We start from the raw sequence: 21,436 nt of genomic DNA, 5'->3' as shown, positions 1-21,436 counted from the left end.
AAACTTCATCTGAACTCTGCATTAAAATTCTTTTGAAACTCTCTGGAGTCCTGTCATACAATTTTAAATAGGCCTAAAGTAAAAATTTTGCTGAATTGTCCATTCGGTTTTGTTTGTCTATGATTCTCTCAATGACTTAATCAGAATTGCAGCATGACATGAATAAATCATTGTAGAAGCTTTTTGATTTTCATTTTGACTTCCAGCAGCATTCCACACAACCAACTGTTATTTTTACTTTTTTTACTTTGGAATAATAATAAATATAATAATAAAATTGCTAGAGGAGTATTAAGACTTACTTTATTAGGATAGTTACAGTCTAAAATGTCCCTCATCAATTTGAGAACAATCAGTTAAGAGCAGGCAGATGTTTTACTTGAATGCAGCAATTTGTGATACCTTGATATGCAAATTTCAAAAGAAGAGGAAGCATGCCCCTGGACTCTGCTAGCTTTCCATAATCCTCAACTTTGTGCTTCAGACTCTTTTTCAACCTCCTCGACCGCTTTATTCCCAGATGTGGATCAATTAGGCACATCAAAAAAAAAAAAGCTTTCATCATTCAGAGGATCCATCACTTGGCCTTGGGGAGTAACCTCAGAATTAAGGTTGACCACGGATACGACATTTCTGAAAAGAAATTGAGGAAAATATGAGATGAATACCAGGACACTTGAGACATTTCATAACTTTTAAAGATGTTTAGTGTGAAAGTCTTTCGTTCAAGGTTTCCTTTATTTTAAGAACGCCGTGATTAGGATTACAATATTTTACAATCATTGCGCATAATAGCACGAATATTTTTTAGATGTAAGACTTTTACAAGACTAGAATTTTCTTATGCTTCATAAATATCAAAAAGGAAACCAAAGAATACCTGAAATGTGCGACTAAATGGAACTATACTTAACCTCATGTTTTGCAGCTGGGGCCTGTGACAGCCAGCGGCCATCGTGATTGGCTGCCACTGCACCGACTTCCTTTCGGGTTGACCTTTGTGTGAACCAGCTGCTTTTCATTTGCATAATACGGATGACAGCTCATCAGTGCGCCAGTTTGGTAAGCTCCCTATTTCTATCCTACATTGTCTCCTACGTGCAATCTTTGCTGCTATGTCCCAGCTGCCCGTGATTCTCTCACACTGTAGCTGTCCCAATTGAAGGGCGGCATAATGGCTGTGGTGGCTGGCCTCATCCAGGTAGGAGGTTTTAATTTGTGGTTAGGAGTGTGGAGGATTGGCACATGGGGGGCTAATTTTGGACATTTAGGGAATAATTTAAATATAAGTTCATGCGGCATCACGAAATAGTTTTCAGACTTCTATGCCTATGAAGAAGGCTCAAATCTCAGTGCTTGAATGAGTTTATTGTACTCACATCTTTTAAATAGGTCTTGAAATAGACGCCTGCAGTGAACTTTTTGGGGTCGGGTTGGAACACCGCCATCCATATACGAGTTTGAATACACGTGCACTTTAACCTGTATGCGGATTTAAAATGTGTTGCATAAATGCTGTCAAAATAGAATTTCAAGTGGCGCACCAGTGTGTAAAGCTGCCTTTAAAATTGCTTGCCCTAAAGATCAAGTGGATCACAGATGGTCAATGTGAAAATTTCCCAAGGCTACTGTGTTGGATTTTATACATTTTCTAAAAATGGTGAGGGCTAAAAAAAATATATACACCGCTTGAGACTTTTACCATTGTGAGACAAAACACTTCAATCTTTCCTTTTTTTTTTTTTCTTTCAAATTCCCAATCAGCATATTTCTCTCACAAAGCTCCCATTGAAAACCGTCCTTTTGACTCGTTCTTCCCATCAAATGGAATTGATTCTAAACTCTCCTGAGCATTCAAATTGATTGACAAGTGGGAATTAGGCACGTGTAAACACTTCACGCATCCATTTGCATCCCATCATCTCTGGCGCCACCATCTCAAACACCCTTCGCCCACATTGGCCCATCACTTTGTTTTATCTCCATTTTCCCGTTTGCCGAAAGAGAGGACGAAAGAGCAAGAAATACAGAGATGATTTTTAAAAAATATTTTTATGGAAGAGGGTGTTTGCCTTGTTGCATGCTGTTATGGGAAGGAACGCTGATGACTTTTTTTCCAATAGAATTGGCTCCCTTCATCAAAAGGGAGCCATCTGAGTGCTAAGAAGAAATCCAACTATTTACTTTTGTTTCTGTGGCTGTCTTGTATATTTGGCGTAGGTATGATGAAAATAGGAGTAGAATAAATTTTAAAACAAATTATTTGTCAGCTACTATTATCATTGCTTGTTCATGCATGGAGCAGTAAAATGTTGCACAAATTAGAGACTCTCTCTTATGGCATAAATCAACTTGCCGATACTTTTATAAAACAAAATGGAAATGTCCACTTGAATGATTTTAGTTATTTTTATTTAATTCCATTCTTATCACGTCGACATGTCAATCACGCAATGGCGCACGCATTTCTATGCATTCCTTAATTTGCCTCATGAGATGAATAACGTTTATCCTTACTGTAACTATGACCAACTATTTCATCGTCCGGCGTGCCGCAAGTCTGTGCACGTTCTAATGACTGACAACCGAGCGGCAGTTAATGCAAATGAGACAGTTGTACTAGAGATGAACCCATGCATCTGTCTTGGTGAATTTGTGTCTGCACTACTCACTGTATTCGTTTTCAAATGCCCATTTGAATGTATTCGGCATGTCTGTGATGTGAAGTAAATGAACACTTTAGTTCATTTTGTTTCTATGTGCTGGCAACCTGGATTTTTTTTCACATAACGGACAATGAGTCTGGTTAATATGTGGATATTATCATCTGATTTTAAGGGACATATAAATTGCATTTATCGCTGGATTTGAGAGAGTGCGATTCCCAGGCAGGCTTAATAACTTGTTCTGGGGAAACTCCTCGACCTTTAGGAAGTCTATTAGCGGGAAACCCAGGACGACTCTTTAAATCAAAAATTGTGTTTCACAATCATCACTGTTGATTTTAGAGCTCATCTGTGTGGACAAAAAATATTTCAGGATGTAGCTCGGGATTTGCTAGCCTGATTTATGATTACGACCGGGTTCTCTTGAGCAATATCTCCTACATTTGTTTGGTTCAATTTTGCGGCGGAGTTTTAATACAATTAATTTGATAAATAAAAAAACTCAACGCATAAAAACCTTAGCAAATTTATGTGTGCTTATGTAGGCTGTGATCAGCCCTGGGCATATGCTCCACTACTTTACAAGCTTTTTTTTGTTGTTTTTGTTGTAATTCCAGCGTTACTTTCCAACTCTAATCCCACGTTGAACAACAAGCATCATTGCATCTGCACTTATGAGCTACTTACCGAAAATAACTATCTGCTCTAACAAGGATGATTGCAGCCAAATAGTAGCTCCCCCTGTGTATCGTCTGCAATGTAAAGCTGCCATCTTATTGTCAACAGATGGCACACAATGCCCGCTCTGACTGAATAGCAATCCCGCTACCCCATCTGTTTTCCTCCTGCTTACATTATTTTTCATGACATGAGCTCGGTGAGCTAACCCGACATCCATTTTGTTGCAAAAACATGGCGATGTCAGCAAGCTATTTTCATTCTCCATTTTTTTTTTTTCCATCAGGTATGCACGGATTAGATGCAAATAATAATCAACGTCGTGTGGAGATTCTTTGCTGATATGATTGTTGTTTGATGGCATCCAAATGTGACTATAAAGTGAGGGTAGAGGAACTTTATAACATAATCATTCTTTTCTCTCTTCCCCAAAACTTTTTTTAAACCCCTTTTATTACCTTAGTCAAATACTAAAGAAACTTTTGTTTGTCTGTGTACAGAGTAGAAAAAATGTTGTATACATTGATGTCAAAGTAAAATTTAAAAATGGTTTAAAAAAAAAAAAAAAAAAAAGATTCACAAGAGGTCAGAAGTACTGGTATATAGGTAAATAAAATTCCAATTACATTTATAATCCAGTAGAACAATTTTATTTATTGAGTACCTTTCAGACCTATGCTTTGTTAGCCCACTTTGGCTTTTTTTTCCCCCCCAGATGTGCCATTTAGTTTTGGCCAATTAAGGATCGTTAAAAAAAAAAAGTGGAGAAAAGAATCATAAATAATACCTGGGATACAAATCCGAACCATAAGAAAATGGCATCACCTGTTGCCCCAATGAGTTAAACTCAGATGGGCAGTGACAGCAAATTGATAGCTGGGTTGAGAAATCCTACAGGCATCCCAGCATATGTTAATGGTCAGGTAGCAAAACCAACAATTGAGGCAGCCGGTTATGAATACAGCAAGACAATGAATGCATTAGCATAAAAACTGTGTTCATGCCCATGCACAAACCAAAGACCCCTATATTGTTTCCAGACGCACACCGGACCTGTTTCAGGGGAGTGTCCCCACCGAGTATTAATGAGGGTGTCATAAACCCTGAGAAGTCTCCATCTTGCAGAGTCCAGGGTCAGCACAGCCAGTCTTAAAGCCATGAATTATACATCAGTCTATCTGTCTGGCAGGTATAAATATTTCTGTTCCATTCTGACTGAAGCATTGTGATACAAGGTCACAGTCCTTCCACAGAGTCCCAACACAGTTTGACATCGGTGGGAATGATGATTGGCAGGGTAATGGGATACGAGGTGAAGTGCAGTAGGTTTCCTATTAGGCACGCAGAATGATGTCCGACTGCAGAGGAGGGATGGATGCTGCGTGTGTGTGCGTTGGAGTGTATGTGTGCATCAGTGTTTGTGCTTGTTGGGAAATGAACTTGTGACTGCTCTTCAGCACGACAGCCTTTTATTAGTTTGCATGAAGCACAGTGATGTGAATGTATTCTTCACCAAAGTCCAAAACGACAATTATTTGTTTCCTTAATTTCCTAATGTTTTATTTTTCTAAATGTATAATCTAAAAACCTAGATGCTGATTCATTAATTGGTCTCTTCCTATCCTCCCTTCACTTCAAACATTAGCTTTTGCAGCAATCTAATACCTTACTAAGGTCTGAGGAGAGACCAAAGACCTTTTGTTTCAACCCATGAGGTCGAAAACAGGTCAGGCCAAAAGAGGATCAAAGTGTATGTTCCCAGGCACTGAAGGGGAACCGCTCCGTTTGATCGCCACCTTGGTGTTGACAGGATGGTGAATTGTGGCTCGCTGCTTGGAACCACGATTTACTTAGCCTCAAATGTACTACTGTTGAAGATATTTTTATACATACCATGCTAGTGGATTTGCAGAGTTGGCACCAAATTGCCAACGACATGTTCATTTGTGCTTTTTTTTTCTTTTTTTTTTTTTTTTTTTTTTTTTTTTTTACACACATAGTTTCAAAATAAATGTGTTTGTAGTACTATTTTATTCCACGAGATTTAGCGGAGGGGACATCTCACCTCAATCTGGAGTTTTTTATCGATGTAGATAGCGCATTTAGTAGTTTGGAATCATGGGGCTTTTAGTCGTGTCGCTTTTTTTTGCGCGGTCCTTTGTAAGGATTTTTTTAAAAACATAGGTTTTTTTTTTTCCTCCAGATTTTTTTTTTTTTTTTTTGTGTTTTCTCAATCAAGTCGGTGATAAATCTCTAAGTGGACACTTCGTGTCTGCCTGATAGCTTCCGCCCAGTATACAGGTGAGGAATGATGTCTCATGAATGTCGCATGATTGCACAGTCATGGTCAGTGTCACATTCAATCATATGGTTCTGATCTTCTACCTGCGACCAATAGCGGAAATGTTACTCACGAACTGTAATCTCATCCAAGTTTTCCTATTAAGCATTAAGATGAAGAATATTCACTATTAAATATATTTCTGTAGTTTTAAAGGGAACACTCATTTAAATTGACATAGTAGGCATCCCTCTCAAAGCTCAGATGTGAAACACGTTTGTCGTAAAATGGTATCAGTCATTGACATTCAAGTCGATATGCAAGAGACAGACTGTCAGGGAGGCTCATTCCAGATGACAATCAGGATTGTGTCACGACACGTTTCAGAGTGCCATCTAAATTTACCATAATTGCCTCACTTTAACATGCAGGTTGCACATCAACATCAGTGGGCTTCAATAATGTTGCAAAAGTAATTGTGTGGCAAATAACAATCCATATCACTATAAAGTGGTGCCTTGAGATAGATGTTTAATTTGTGCTATGTTAAATATCACATCACAACAATTTTTCCTTATTGAAATGAATGGAAATATAAGTAAAATTAGTTGGGGTTTTTTAAGTTTGTGTGTGAGCACCTATTGCTAAAAACTATCTCCGGTGCCACTGGTCAATTTTTCCACCCTGTGTCCATTCTCACTCAATTCACACATCAAAAACAGTTGTTTTGCTTGCACCAGCAAACTGTCACCATCAAAAAGTGTGACACTGTAGGTGAGGTGAAACCACAGTGCCAAAGATTTCAGTGCAAGAAGAGGAGAAACCTTGTTAAATTACTTTTTGTCACGCAAGTCAACACCGTGTTTCTGTCCATGTGTTTACGGTTTTCTATGTTGGCGCAATCGCTGGTGTTTACAAAGAAGCTTTTGAATGGATGTATTTTTTTTTTTTCATTAAAAAAGTACAAACAATGAAATTCGGTTAACCTCAACCTAGCATTCATTGGAGATGAAGGCCGAATTTGGTATTTGTTAAAAATTATCAATAGCCTCACATTTCATATGCTTTAAAAAAAGAGTTAATGAATTAAATAAAATACAAGCAGTGTTTAAATGGGAAAAAGTGCTCTCATTTGTAAGGCAAAAACTTTTAACTTTTTCCAGGTGTGTGGATTGTAGCCATTGTGTTGTGGCAGTGTATCTGCTGTGTAGCTTGTCCTTTTTTTTCAAACTGTGGTGCCCTTCTCAAAGAAATTACAAAATGATTCAACTGATTTATTCACTTGTGTATATTACATAAATTCCAAAAAAGCTACATGCACAGGCTGCTTATAACTGCAGAAAAAAATGTTCGAGATAAATTCATTATTCATGCATAATTCCCACAGGACTATTTCCGAACTGAGACACATTTCCGCTGCCTCCTGAGAACAATTTTCCCAAAGCGGATTTCTTGAGAAACGATTTATAATTATCGATTTAGGAACATAGAATTCAAAAGTTATTTAAGATCACTGCTTATAAGTGTTTTGACATTTTTTGTCGGCCAGTTATTAAGAACCAGGTTTTGTTTACGGACAAAAAAAATAATAATTATCATATTTGCTTACCTAAGGTTGTTGCCTTTATATCTTGTTTAGATGCTGTAAAAATGTTAAACTGGCTTTGAGGTAGTAAGGAATAAATTATGAGGTGTGATTTCCTTTTAAATCACTGAACAATAAAATACCATGCCAAGGAAATGGATATGTGGATTAAATCTGTCATTTGAAGTCAAAATTATTCCTTTCATTCAATTTGCATTTATATTAGGAAGAAGCTAATAAGAAAGGTGTGAAGAGTTTAAAATAAGGTCCAGGCAAGTCATCTCACATTATTTGACAAAATCCAATATTGACTTCAACCATCTAAATCATTTTTGACTGAACATAAAATGTATTCATTTTGGCCTTTAATGACACTTAAGTGATCTGAATGCATTTACCAAGTATACAATCAAACTACTTGAACATTGACCCGGTTGTGTTTCCTCCTTCTCTATCCCCTTTCCACCTCTCTGCACTCATCTGTCTCTCTGCCTTCACATGAGTAAATGAGTTGAAAGTGCAAATTATCCTCTCTGCATGCCTTTGCCCTTGTAGCCCCCTTTTTGATTCAATCCTCCCTCTTGGAGTTCATTCATTTTTCCCACTTAACAATGAGCCGATCATGTGGCGTGGTTGGCATTTTGCTGAAAAAAGCTCATTATACCAATCAAGTGGCCCTAATTGATTTTTACAGTGTTGGTACATTTGCTCTCATTTCAGACAGTTTTCTATAGCCACACATTAAAAAGCAATATCAACTGCAGCAAATTCAAATGTTTATAAATTAAAGGCAAACGTAGGTTATTTGTTTGTTTTTCGATACGTTTTTTTTTGTTTTTGTTTTCCTCTGGGGAAAAAATACCAAGGCATGTTTGCTTATTAGCAATGGCAATGTTGTGTTCCCTTGGTCACACTCTCCAAACATCCCAAAAAAATGGCTAAATTATGTGATGCTTATCTTTAAACAAAAATAGCAGTGTGTGTGAGCGTGAGCGCGCCAATCACTTAGTGCCTGATGTTTAGCCTATTAGGACAAACAGCCGTGGGGGGTGTGGCTGTCAACACTCATTAGCATTGCTGTCACTGTCGCCACTCGAATAATTACTCCCATTGTAAACGGTGCCGTGTCTCTATTCTCCCCAGCTACCTGAGCTTGTGTCAGCCTGGCACTGTACAGCCGGTTGGATGTTTCCAACACAGCAAGTCAGTGCAGATTAACATGCACGCAATGCTCATTTTCTCAATAGTAGTCGCGCTTGGAGGCCTTATGAAGATGCGGGGGGGCTTCAGTTATTTCCTATTCTTTTATTATATTATTTTTGTGTGTGTCAGCTTTGGTTAATGTCAGTTTCACCGTTAACTACTGAGTGTGAAAGTATAAAAATTAGTTGCTACCCAAATAATGTATTCAACAAGATAAAATGCACTTTCCACTTTTTTTTATTTTAATTGTGATTTATGTAAATTCAAGGGATCATAATTTTAATGGAAAATCTTTTTGTCGTATTTTCCAGTAAAGTGTGATCAACATGAAAGACTGTCAAGCTGCTTAAAATCGATATGTAGGTCAGAAAACAATCTGAATGTTTTTCCTCTCAAGCACTCCTCACTCTGTCGCTGTTATGGTTCCAATATATCTAACATATTTTTTAAAAAAATCTCGATGGGGTTATTGTTTGTTATTCTGTTTGTAACTTGACTGCATAGCAAATACAGTAGTGTATCTTCTCGAAAGAGTCACCATTTGATTTTGTCATAACCGTGTGGCCTTTTTTTTTTTTTTCTACCTCCTCCAGTTATTGTTTTGCAAGGCATGCAATGTGCATTCTTAGTTTTTGTAATCCGACATTTCTAATATGCATGTTCTCAATTGTTATGGGATAATTGGTTGGCCCTGATGTGCAGTCTGCTCTAAATACAGCCACCGATGAATACAAATGTGGCATTTGTAGCATGAGAAAACATGCAATTGGGGCGGCAAAGTACTAACATTCTTTATGGACTGTGTGGACTACTAAAAAATAAAAATAAAAAAATACAAATTACATCCATTACATACTTTAAATCCATCCATCAAGTGACCATTAGATTCAACCTAAAAGCCTAGTAACTTATTGTTCAAACACCGTCTAGTAACATCGAAAATTCAAAGCTTTTGAAGCAACTATATATTAATTTAGACGTAACAAAAGCAAAAGCCTCATCCCGTGCTTTGACATATTTACCACCTGAATGTAAAAAGATGGATGCGTTATATTACAACAGCACTTTGAATTTACATTTTTGGGGGCTTGTTTTGAAACATACAACCGGTATGCCATTAACATTGACAGCAAGGGGAAAGCGAAAGATGGGAAGAAAAATGACAGCAGGTGAGGAAAACAGGCCAACAAGGTCGACTAAGGAAAACCAAGGAGAGGTGAAAGCGGGGTCTCAGAAGACCCGGCGGCCATGGATGTTTCTCTGTGAGGACAGTCACTGATAGGGTGCGGGTAGCTCACACCATGCTGAGGTTTAAGGGGGGACGGAGATAACAGCCTGCCGATAGCATGAAGCAACTCAGCTGGGCTGCAGATAAGGAGCAAGGACTTGTTGCCCTCAACCAGAACAAGACTTTTTAGTTTATATTTTTTGAAAAATTTCAGCAGTGCCAACATTATGTTTGTTTTAAATGTTACCACTTTAACACTATGGATTATTACTGGGTATTATGTCAAATAGAAAGGTGAGTCAGAATTGTTGCCAGAAAGTAGAGATGATGGCATAAATTGAGAATTATATTTGTGAGCGTGTCTTGAGCACACACATATGCATAGTTCACTTAATTTTGTCTTCATCATTGATGAATTATGTATTCTAAAGAATAGTTTGGCAGTACCTGTTACATCTGATTTATTATTTAAGGCAGTGCCAAGGCTTCAGGGAGGCGAGTCACGCGATGGGGCAACGATTCAAACTTAACACTTTTTGTTTAGTCGGCTAGTTTCTGACTCAGTCCAAGATTGAAACGTGTCTATAAATGCTGATGAAGACATCTGCTGTAGTTTAAAATAATTAATCCACATAGGATTTCAAATAGAAGGAACTAATATTCAGTCTTTAGGTCAGCCTGAAAAGCAGAGTGCACAAAATGTTAGCCCAATAGATGTTTGAATCATCTCCTGGATTTCCAATGAAAAATATAATGACTCCCTTTAAAAGGCCAAGTCCTGAGGGAAAACAAACAATCATTAAAAGTCAAAAGGTATGACTGCATCAATATTGAGCACAACTTAAAAGTCCGTTGTTGGCCTTGAGGATTGCTCCTGTCACGGCATTCCTCGTATGGCTATTTTTTTTGTTCCTCCTCATCCATGCTGAAACCAATTTATCCATTACCTTTGTCACATCCCTCATAGCGCCTCTCCCTGAAGTCACCTTTCCTCCTCCTCCTACTCTGCTGTGTTTTATGACTAAAAGCTGTTATTCCACTTGGCTGCAGACTGATTCCTCTCTGTACTATTTCATTCATCAGAATAATTAAAGCGGAACATTGGTTTCCTGGGTGATAATTAGGGTTTGATGAGTGAACCTGAACGGCACCAGGACAAGACAGCTTGATTACTCTCATTTGCTGGTGTCTGTGATATCACAGGGTTATTATCCATTGTCTTGTCAAGCAATGAGATGATGAAAACAACCATGAAATGGAGAAGGTGAACAGTCAAGGGGTGTGCGTTGATGGAGTAAAACCAGGAATAGTTTGTTCTAGTTGGAAGAATGTTTTTGGGGTGTTGTTGCATCAGTGTTACATTGCCTCCCTTGCACATTTTCAGTGTGAACGATCATGACCTCTCCCTGAACTTGTCAGCACAATTAAAAATTTATTTTCCACTTCGTTTTTTTAGTCTGCCAATTAATTAGCTTTATTAATATGTATAGTGTTTACAGCTAAATTTCAAAGCCAATTAAAAATGAATGAGTTCAACCTCAGGCAGCGAGACACAAGGCTTTGTTTATATTTTTTGTTTGTTTGTTGTCACATGCAATGGGTAAAAACGTTTTTCTTGAACCTGACTGTCCTGCATGTTCGGCACTTTAAGATTATGTAAAGTTAGCCCTGATGATAGATCACATTTAGAAAACCCACACACATCCACAAAATCAGAATCTGTCTGCCAGCACCTCAACCAAATCCACCAAAATTGCTTTACACCCCTCTGCGCCGCAAATTAGACCTGCTCTTAGTGGCTCTAACGTTTAGTCTACTTTCAGCTATCAACATTTCAGGTGCACCGGGGCTGTTTAAATGAAAACACCCTCCGGCCACTCAGTTAATTTGCTTAAAATATTCCTTAATCACCAATCAATTACTCAATAAGACTTTACCTATTCAAGGTTATGACCTGAAGGCACAACACCATGAGTTGCTTAATCTTGACCTTCTTAATACCAAGCATCACTTTATGCTCTTGTGTTTTTCTTCATGCGGTGATATTTACTCTTCCCAGCTTCCTTCATCTTAAATTGTGTTTCCTGTCTTCATTTGTATAAAGCTCAGCTCTGCACCCAGAGGCTAGTACTTAGGCGATACAGGTAAATAATGAGCCTAAAGGCCTTAATTATCACTTGTAAAGTAAAATGAGTAAAATACTCATTGTTCACTGATTCCGAGCATGTGACCGAAACAAAACAAAACAAAAAAAAAATACTACAAAAGATGTTATGAACCATTTCAAAGGCTACGGGTGCATATTTGGAATGATCATCTTGTCGCAATTCTTTGTGTGTCCGTGAGCACACACGACAGCTTTCCTACCATGTGGAAGTAAAGCGCTCCCAGAGCTTCCTCCGTTCTCTTTTTAGGGCAGCTGAGTGACATTTCATGGGGCCGTGCATGGCACTTCCATCTCAATAGTAATCACTTCAAACTTGTGACGCTCCATTTGCTTCACGATTAAACAGAGAGGAGGCTGAATGAATGTTGCAACTAATTCAACGCTTTAATGAGCCTGGTAATTAGAGTTAAATGTTAATGAGCACTAGCGAACCCGATTCCTTGTCCGAGCTGAATTTTCCTGCTAATTTTAAAGGACAAATGTTACTAAACATTGCATCCTGTGCGATGAATGACAAATTGTTGCGGGTGAACAAATACGACCCCACCGCTTGAAATTCGTCACTATAGTATTTTTGTTCTAAGCTAATTGAGTAGTGCAGGCAAAGGTTGTAGAACTTTAAGTGTCTTAAGTGATTTGGTTGTTAGCATACATTGTGTGTCCAATGTAGCTTGTTTGAATATCAAATTTATTATCTTTGTGCAATCCAAGAGGTAGGATTTTGTTTTCATTTGGATCAAATAGCCTTCACAGGTCATTGTTGTAAATGCTAATTGTATTGTGGGGCCAATTAACTATGAATACTGTATCCAACCTTTAGAATGATTAAACTATACTCAACATTATTGGAGGCAGTAGGTTAAGAGGATACTACAAACGATGTATGGCAAAAATAAATATAAAATTGGGATGGTCAGTAAGTGAAGAAAAAAAATGATGTGGATGATTATGCAGCCTTGTGTGAATGTAGGGGAGACAGGGAGGGAGAAAGGAAGTGGTTCTCCCCCTGCAGCAGTCTGTCGGCTTGGCGTTCACGGTGGCTGAGCAGAGTGGAAGGCACAGCCAGCCCGCAGGGAGCACTTGGCACGCCATCAGCTCTGCACCGGGCACACTCGCTCAGCCAGCACAGCCCAAACACACAAGCACTGGCAATCAAAACAACGCCAAACAAACACACACCAGACACACTGAATACATGCGGGGGGGTTGAGGGAGGTTGAGGGAGAGGCCTCAGACACAGCAGAGTGGTGGTGGAGCGGCTGAATCTTCATCCTGCTCTACCACTGGAGCCATGAAAAGTACAATGCAAACAAAATATCTTCATAGTAGTAAGACAGAGACTATCTGGGTCAGCATTGTGACTTAGAATAAATTTTGGTATTGGCATAAAAAAAAAAACATGTTTGTCATTTCAGTCTTTCTCTGACATTGTCTGAGTAATGTGTAACTAAAGTTGTCATTTTGATTAACTATAAGTTACCTCAATGTTGGGACATTTTGATTTCCTGCAAAATTTATAGACGTGATTTATTGAACATGTGCGATGATTTATCAAAATAAAGTTTAATTTTGATAGGTTTTAGTTTCTTACAATGTTAAATTATTCTTGTCAGTTTTAGTTAACATGACCAGTGTCTTCACATAAACAAATATTAAAGTATCATACCAAAAAAAATAACTATTTACGTTCTAAGTTCCTTTCAGTTTCCAAAAGGTAACTGACCCTTAGTTGTGAGACGATTTCACTCCAGGTCTCAATAATCTTTACAAGCTCCCAGCTAAAACACCAATCCCGTTTGAAAATGCACCTCATCATCACCTACAAGGCCTTTTTACAGTCTGGCTCCTGGGATTCAATACTTAATCATCAACCTTTTGTTAGAGCTGAGAGAGCTGAATAGGCCTTCAAATGAATAACTCATTCATTTCATTAATAAATTACTGTCTGAAGTAAGAAGAACTGATATATACAAAAGAATGAGCTTGAGTGTTTGCTACCACTTCACAGTACTATACTTTGCATTTTTTCGTTTACCAATCAAAGATTTAGACACACTTTCTTGTGCTATTCAATGCAAGAGTGGGTCCAAACCTTTTACTGGTAGATTTTGAAATGATCTACCTTGCTGTGATTTTTTTTTTTCTTTATTACCATTTGAACATGGTTTGTATACTTTTTAATCAAAATTTAATCATTGATGTCTACCTCTCAGTTCTGTTCAGAAATAATAAATACACCTTTGAATTTAAATCTATGCACTGTGATAAACCTTCACTCAGATAATTGTGTATTTAGGATGGCTCCGTTAAATGCAGTGGAGCTTAATAATATTTTATCATATATTTATATTTAAAAGCCTTCTTTAATAACCAAGGAAGCACTGTGTCCCTCCCTTCTTGACACCCACGCATGACTTCTTTCCAGGGACAGAAAGGACGGTGCTAAGATCATTAAAAGTCTTTTGTTGAAATGACAAATTTAATCAACAACTAAATAGATGAAAAAGCCTGTTAAGATCCTATCATGTCAGAAAAAAAATGTGTGTATAGTTTTATTTTCATCACTGTGCTGTGGGTGTTGTAGCTGTCCATGGTGCTGAATCTATTTCACTGACTAATTTTGTCCCAATGACTATGTTTGCCATACTCACTTGTCGGTGTAGGACACCGAGGTTAAATAGCATCTTGTTCAAGCTATCGGTGAAGGAATAATGTAGTGTAGGCCTAAATAATGCTTGGCTTCAAGAGCCCTTTGGCGTGTACTGCGTGCTTTGACCCGGTCAGCCTGTAGCGTGACCAAGAAGTGCCAGGAGAACAAAGGTGAAAAGGTGGAGGAGGAGGAGGAGGAGGAGAGAGGCATGCGCACTCATACCTAACTTCATCAACACAGAATATGCATTAAATGGGCAGCTACAGTATACAGCTGTCAAGTGGAACAAAATAGAGTTTGCATTGCCTTGACAGCTATAAGAGCTTTCACTCGTTGGTGAAAAAAGTCTTTGGGATTTTGTCCATTCATCCCGAATGATTTTGAAAGAGGGAGTGGTTCACAAACTGAGTTCATCTCAACAGTTTGAGGTCAGAGGCTCTCAAGTTCTTTGGCAGCAAACGCTCTCAAGCATAGCTTTTTATGAAGCTTGCTCAAAAGCCGAAAACGTTTCCTCCCCAAAGACAGAACTGAATCGCCCTAAATAGTTTGGCAAGGTGAAGCATGTGGAAAGCCAATATTGATGATTGCACTACATTGCAACGTGTTAAAAGAATGTTTTGACCAGCTATCAACAAACCACAGAAAAACACAACAATTAGAATGTTTAATGTAATAATGATTGATAGAAACATATTTGTCTGCAGCGTGTTTGAATTCAATAGCGTAATTTCATACTTGGTAAGCCATCTAAGCGTTAAGAAAATTATTCACTGACATTTATTGACTCAGTCTGCACTAGAGCAGCTTATTGACTGCGCACTCAGACATCTGAAGCCAGAGGCCTCTAAGTGAGAAGAGAGGGCACATTTACTGATAGCAACTTTAACAACTATTGTTGTACGGTGGGTGTACAAATTGGTAGATATGAGGACAAGTCTCGCTTGTTTTCTACTACGTATTGTGCATGATAATTTGATGAGGGAAAGAAAACTAGAAACCAGATAAACTGAATTTAAAAGGGACAACAAAGTTTGGCTTGGATTAGCCAAGACTCAAATTGGCTGTGTTTACTCCCACAACAGCGCAAATGGCCATTTCTAACCGAGCCTGTAACAGTTTTTTTTTTTTTTTTTTTAGAATCTAACTTTCGTAATCCAGTTGGCATAGTGACTACATTTATATTCAAATTTCTCTCTGTCTGGCTTTTGTGACATTAGTTCTGGAACTTCCCTGGCACACATTTTCTGTCAAAGGAAGCACCCTCGATATACCGGATGAACCAAATTCTCACTGATCTCTCACTTGCGGCCAATGCCTCAAGGTTTGAATAACAAACTTGAGTCTACATGAAAAGCTTTTGGTGTGATCTGCAACAAAAACCACAAGTGTGGGTGTTTGCGCGTGCATGTGTCGCTCAGCAGGTGGTGGCTTTTGCTGCTATTACCCGAAGGCTGTTATGTAGACAGATGCCTACACAGCAGGGTACAAGAGTCCAATACACGCTTACGCCCATGGGGTTGTCCTGACTCACATTCTAATTGCGTTTTACACTCATAGGATGAGGACAATATTTTTACATGGCAGCAGATGGACAAAAAAAATGAGACACTCCCATACATGTGAACCGCTAAACCTTTTTCGCAAAAAGACAAGGATGACTGATTGTAACTTCTGACAAATTCTTGAAATTATTTCTGCTTGTTTTTTTTTTTTTTTTTTTTTGTACCTTCTTCTGTTTCCAATTCTTCCTATTATTTAGTTAGCTAGCACCAAAATTAGACAAGCATTACTCTCCCCGTGAGAATTGCAAATTAGCTTTGAGTTAGCTCTCGTTGAGATGGGAGGAGACAGGATTCGAAGGCGGAGGAGATATAAGCTGATGGAAATGTCGGAATTAGACCTCACTCGTGCAATTTTGACGAGGGCTTTTGATTTTCTCAGTTTTGTTGTCTCTAGTAACAATTTCCTTTTTGTGTGTGTTGAGAAATTATTGAAGAAATAAACTAATTACTGTGCAGCTTTGTCTGACTGTACGATTAAATAGTTGTTCATTGCTCTGTCAACAATAATTTATTTTAAGCTCACATTGACGAAAACGTAAACACAGAATTCTAACTAAGGCTTTTTTTTTATTCCAATATGAAAAAAATACCCTCATGATTGTTCAGTTAATCACACCTCCTTTTGATATTTGAGCATTTCTGCTCATTCCTTTTCAGAAAGGCCAGATTAAATTTCAAGCATAAATAAATATTGTGAAAAGGTCACCTTCCATCTCTTATTTGCACAACCTCTAAAAGTAATTACATACAGAATTGTGTCAGCAAAGCTGTTTGTGTGCTTTCCTTGTCTAAACAGCATCTCTCCCAGAGCTCATTTCATATACAACTTTGGACTATGCCATTGTAAACAGGTGAAGTAAACAAGGTTAAAAATATGTGACACACGTTCATTTACAAGTATTAATTTTAAAGCCACTGTGAGTAAATCTGCTTTAACATTTTCACCCCATAACCTCTTGCCGTGATCTCTCACTGTAGTCGAAACTATGCTTTTGAATTACACTAGACCTCGTGAACTCGGACGCCATAATGCATACATTATAAATAACATAACAGGGTTTGTCCTGGCTGTCGCAGGATCGCGTGCTTGCCTCCTTTTAGGAGAGGCAGCAGAAAGAGGTCAAACGTGACATCAGGGGAAGGCAAGCGATGCCACAAAAGCAGCACTCTGCACTCCGAGGAGAGCGAGAACGAGACAGACAGTGAAAGAGAGCGAGAAGGAAGAGTGAGGGAAATCTCTTGGGACAGCCTTTAAATGCCAGGAGACGGGGCAAACTTTAAATTCAATTACATGGGCTTGTCCAGACAAAACAGTTCAGGAATCAAATGTGGAGTCAGGAGTCAAAATGTCGATTAAACTCTCATTGCTCCATATTCAGTTGGAATGTCATCAAATTCCAGAAACATTTAGGGCTGAAAATCATTGTCAAGATGGAAATACTAAAGTACATAATGTAAATGCAGGCTCCCTGGAGAAAAACAGAAGGAAATCTACAGAGGAGCAGTAAGCAACTCAGGCCTCCGCTGGGTACTTTCATCTGAATTGAGGCTGAGAGACGTTTACTTCGCAAACTCCCACAAGAGAGTCTGAATACGGAATGTTTGTTTCTTCACAACTCTGTAAAGATATTAGACATTGCACCACCAGGCTTAAGCCTAAAGTCTCCTGAGGTTTCTTCTTCTCTCACTCTATGTAAGTTAAAAACATCTACTCACTTTGGAGAATTGTTATTTTAATATTAGGATGTTGCTGCGCTTGCATTATATAGTCATCATTGATACTTCATTAAACCTTTGCAGGAAATTGCATCTTGCCGCAGCTACATGTTTATATGGTTGGCTGCGCCTCGTTGTCTGCCACACACATCATGGGGAAAAGGTAGAAGAGCAAGGGAGAAAATATATATATTTGTATATTATATTTTATTTTATATTTTATTGCTGCTTTAGAACACCTCATTGTCAGTGTAGAAAAATGAGCCGGTGGACTAGTCAGGCATTGTTTTTTTCTTTGTGTCGTTATTGTGTGCAAGTGTTTCTATTTTTGTGACAATGAGGCGTAACCATTTTTAAGCCACATTTTAAATACGTCCACAGAAATTTCAGATTTAAAAACTCTTCTGTGTTGACATTTATTTTCAATTTCCAGGGACTTTAATGGAAGTCATCTTATAACTCTGAGCAAACACAATCCTTGTGAAAGTTGGCTGTCTTAACAGTGGCCAGAGTTCAAGCCCCTTAATGATGTGAGGGAATAAACTCAGGCCAGTGTAGAACATCTCAGATTGATGCCTCTGATGATGTGACACACGAATGCAAGTTGCCGCCGAGGACACACACGGTCTGCTGCTCTATTGTCCCCCCCACACCCTCCTCTAGAACTGAAACACTGTTAATGGGAATTTACTGCAGGACCTCTGGACCGCCTACCCCGTTGCTCACTTGTGAGATAAACAAGCGATTGATGAATCAGCCGTAATGCACAGGCTTACTGGCATAGACAGCATGCAGCCCACAGTAAATATGTGCAGACAGGATCAGATTTCGACATTAGCAGCGAGGAGATGCATTTATTCGCCGCTCAGCCAGGCTCATAACAGTGCTGGACCTCAATTACCATGTCTGAGAGGTGTAGATAATACAAGCAATCGGCACCACTCTCAACCATTACCATCCGTCCAGTGTCTGCGTGAAGCGGCGGCAAAGATTTATTTTTTTTAATGTCGAAACACATTTGATCTCAGCCTGGCGGTGTTTATTGAAGTTTACTGATGTTTTCTTTTTATTATTTATAAAAGAGCTGAAGGGGTTCTTAAAGAAAAACAAGAGAAAGCTAAATAAATCTTTTCTTTTGAAAATCAAGTAATTATGTATTAGCAATCAAGGTTAAATGTCCTTCCACATGCAGAGAATGAACAAATTAGCATCCATCCATCCATTTTCAATGGCACTCATCCTCGATGGGTTGAGGATGAGCCGGAGCCTATCGGGCAACAACCAATCACGGCTCACCTGGTTTCTGAGTTTGTCAAAACCATGTGACGTTAGTAAGCTGACACGTGATTGGGTGATATGTGTTGAAGGAATTGGATTCCGTTTGTGACAAAATAATAAACCTGTACACTTTGCATTCTAAAAGACTACAAAGGTGGTAAAAGAAACAATACAAAATGTTTGACTGCACCTCCATGATTATTTTAGCGCCTCACTTGAATCTAGGTTTTAAATACTCCAAAAATGTGAATTGCATTTAGATTAAATGCAAAATAGCAAAGTTAGAAGAATGACATTTATACACCTCCTCTCTGGAAAATCTTTGTCTTTTCTTTCCAAGGACGCCTACAAGCACTCATTATTGAGCTCCAGGCCTTTCCAAGCCAGCAGCTTTGCCCCGTGCAGAGCTTGTAGGTTGAGCCCTCTGCGAGTCCCCTCCCCTTTCTTTTCATCCACCCGCTAGACGCCAGTCTTGAATTGTGTTTTGATGTTTGCACAGACCTACAATTGAGCCCTATTCTGAGCAGCCAAAACAGACATTTGTCAATTCATATGCATCAGAGCACAGTTTCCCCGCTCCCTCACATCCACTCCCACTTTCTCGCCCCGTACTGCGTCTTCCCCTAGTTTTATCTCCACCACTGCGCCCAGTAACACGAATCCAATGTGAGCACGCGAGTGACCAGGATCCCCGCCCCCTGCTGCGAGTGGTGTCACATGCTATTACCATTATTTATAAAACTCTCTCAGGCTCACTGGCGTTGTTGGCTTCACCCGGCCCTCGGCCTTGCACACTACAGTCAATATTTGCACGCAATCCTGAACTGTTGAGTTTCCATGGTGGTGAGAGCCTCCATTACATGAAATATTCAGGATGCATGGAGACTCCCGTGAGGCCCAGCGCAGGGTTTTTACTCCGATTTGATTATACGGCATGATTTTTTCATGAGCTATGACAGTCCTGTTGAATTAGAGTCAGCTTTGAATTCTTGTGATAGTCACGGAAACCAGAGTGAAGGAGGAGCTGGGGCTTCTCTATCTTGAGGCTCAAGAAAATAACTACTTCGTTTAGAACAAACAAGATGCACGTCAGTGTGTTCATGTTACTAAGCAATGCCACAGTGTGACATTATCCGGTTTCTACAAGAAATATCAGAATAGAAAAGAAGTAACTGTGGCTTGTAGTCAACAAAGTTACTCGTGAAAGAAATGACAAAACTATTACATTTGTCACGTTCTAGTTTTCTGATAGACATTTGGTGAAATAGAGAATAAATAATCTTCATACTTGTGAAGACACACTTTGAAGATTACAGCAAATCATCCAACTCCAGCATGTGTATACTTATTTTAAAGGGTAATTCTAATCACTATCATGTTTATGCGGTGGAAAAACTTTTTTGATGATATGAACTTCTGATTTGTTTTGAAACGTACAGCAAGTCCAAGTGTCTTTGGAAACATTGCGTGCATGGATACAGAAAGCTGTGCAAGTAGCAGAGGATGAGAGCAGGCGAAAGCACGCAAGACATAATGAAGTATTTAACAGTGGTGCCTCAGATAGTCATGGTCTTATAAGCGTAAAATGATCATTAGGGGGGGCCTCTAATGGTAAAATCAGTCATGCTACCACACCCAGGCTGTGTTCAAGGAAGTTAACAATCTTGTGTTTCCACCATGTGATGATTTTATGCTCCATAAAAAATGGGATCCATTTGATGTGATGGCCGTGAAGCAGAACCAGATCTCTTTTTGGCACCTTTAAATGACTAAACACCTTATATCAAAACAACGTCGTAAATTAAAAAGATGATGTCCGAGTATTGACAAACAGTTGTTTATTAATCTGGTGAGGAAATTTATCAGCCATAACTATGTTTTGATGTCATGTCTAGAATAAAAATGATCAGTTTAAAGTATTCCCGGGTGAGGAAATTATTTACACCGTACTCAAAATTAACTAATGTTTAATCTTCCAGGCTTTGTTCTGTGTTATATTGCACCATTTCGGAGTTGGGGCCAGTCATGCGAGAAAGTCGCTCAGTTTGGAATTTAACTGAAAGTTGTCATTTGTGCAAAATATAAATAGGGAAAAATACAAAATACCTTCAATATGAAAACAATGCATTTTAGTAATAGTAATTTAACTTTAATTATTGTTTGTTTAGAATTCAAAGCAAATTAAATCAACAAATTGTTTTTGTAATTATGTAATCATGTTCTTACATCTAATTATGGATTTTTTTTTTCAAATCATTAATTTTTAAAACACAATCCTTTGTGTATTATGTTCTTCCAAAACAAGCACATATCAAAACAATTTGTGTAAAGTTGTACCTGTTTCCTATTGAGCACTCCGAACAGCAATGTAGAGCCGCTGTGCCTCACATATTTGCTGACACACGGATGGCCAAGGTCATTC

At 38.6% G+C, this 21,436-nt stretch overlaps 1 protein-coding gene across 1 annotated transcript in view; it reads left to right on the top strand.

Moving 5' to 3' along the window:
• Positions 1–1,055: 1,055 nt before the first annotated feature.
• The window catches only part of epha6 (eph receptor A6), a 92,306-nt gene continuing 71,925 nt past the window's right edge, over positions 1,056–21,436 (top strand). Inside the window, exon 1 of the mRNA XM_085919750.1 lies at positions 1,056–1,201. The gene's annotated coding sequence lies outside the window, so the exon portion shown is untranslated. The remainder of the gene's footprint in view (positions 1,202–21,436) is intronic.

Source organism: Syngnathus leptorhynchus, chromosome 9, assembly GCF_054491065.1.
Source record: "Syngnathus leptorhynchus isolate UIUO chromosome 9, UIUO_Slep, whole genome shotgun sequence".
NCBI lineage: Eukaryota > Metazoa > Chordata > Actinopteri > Syngnathiformes > Syngnathidae > Syngnathus > Syngnathus leptorhynchus.
Note: the sequence above shows the minus strand (reverse complement) of the source record. Positions and strands in the feature narration are given on the sequence as shown.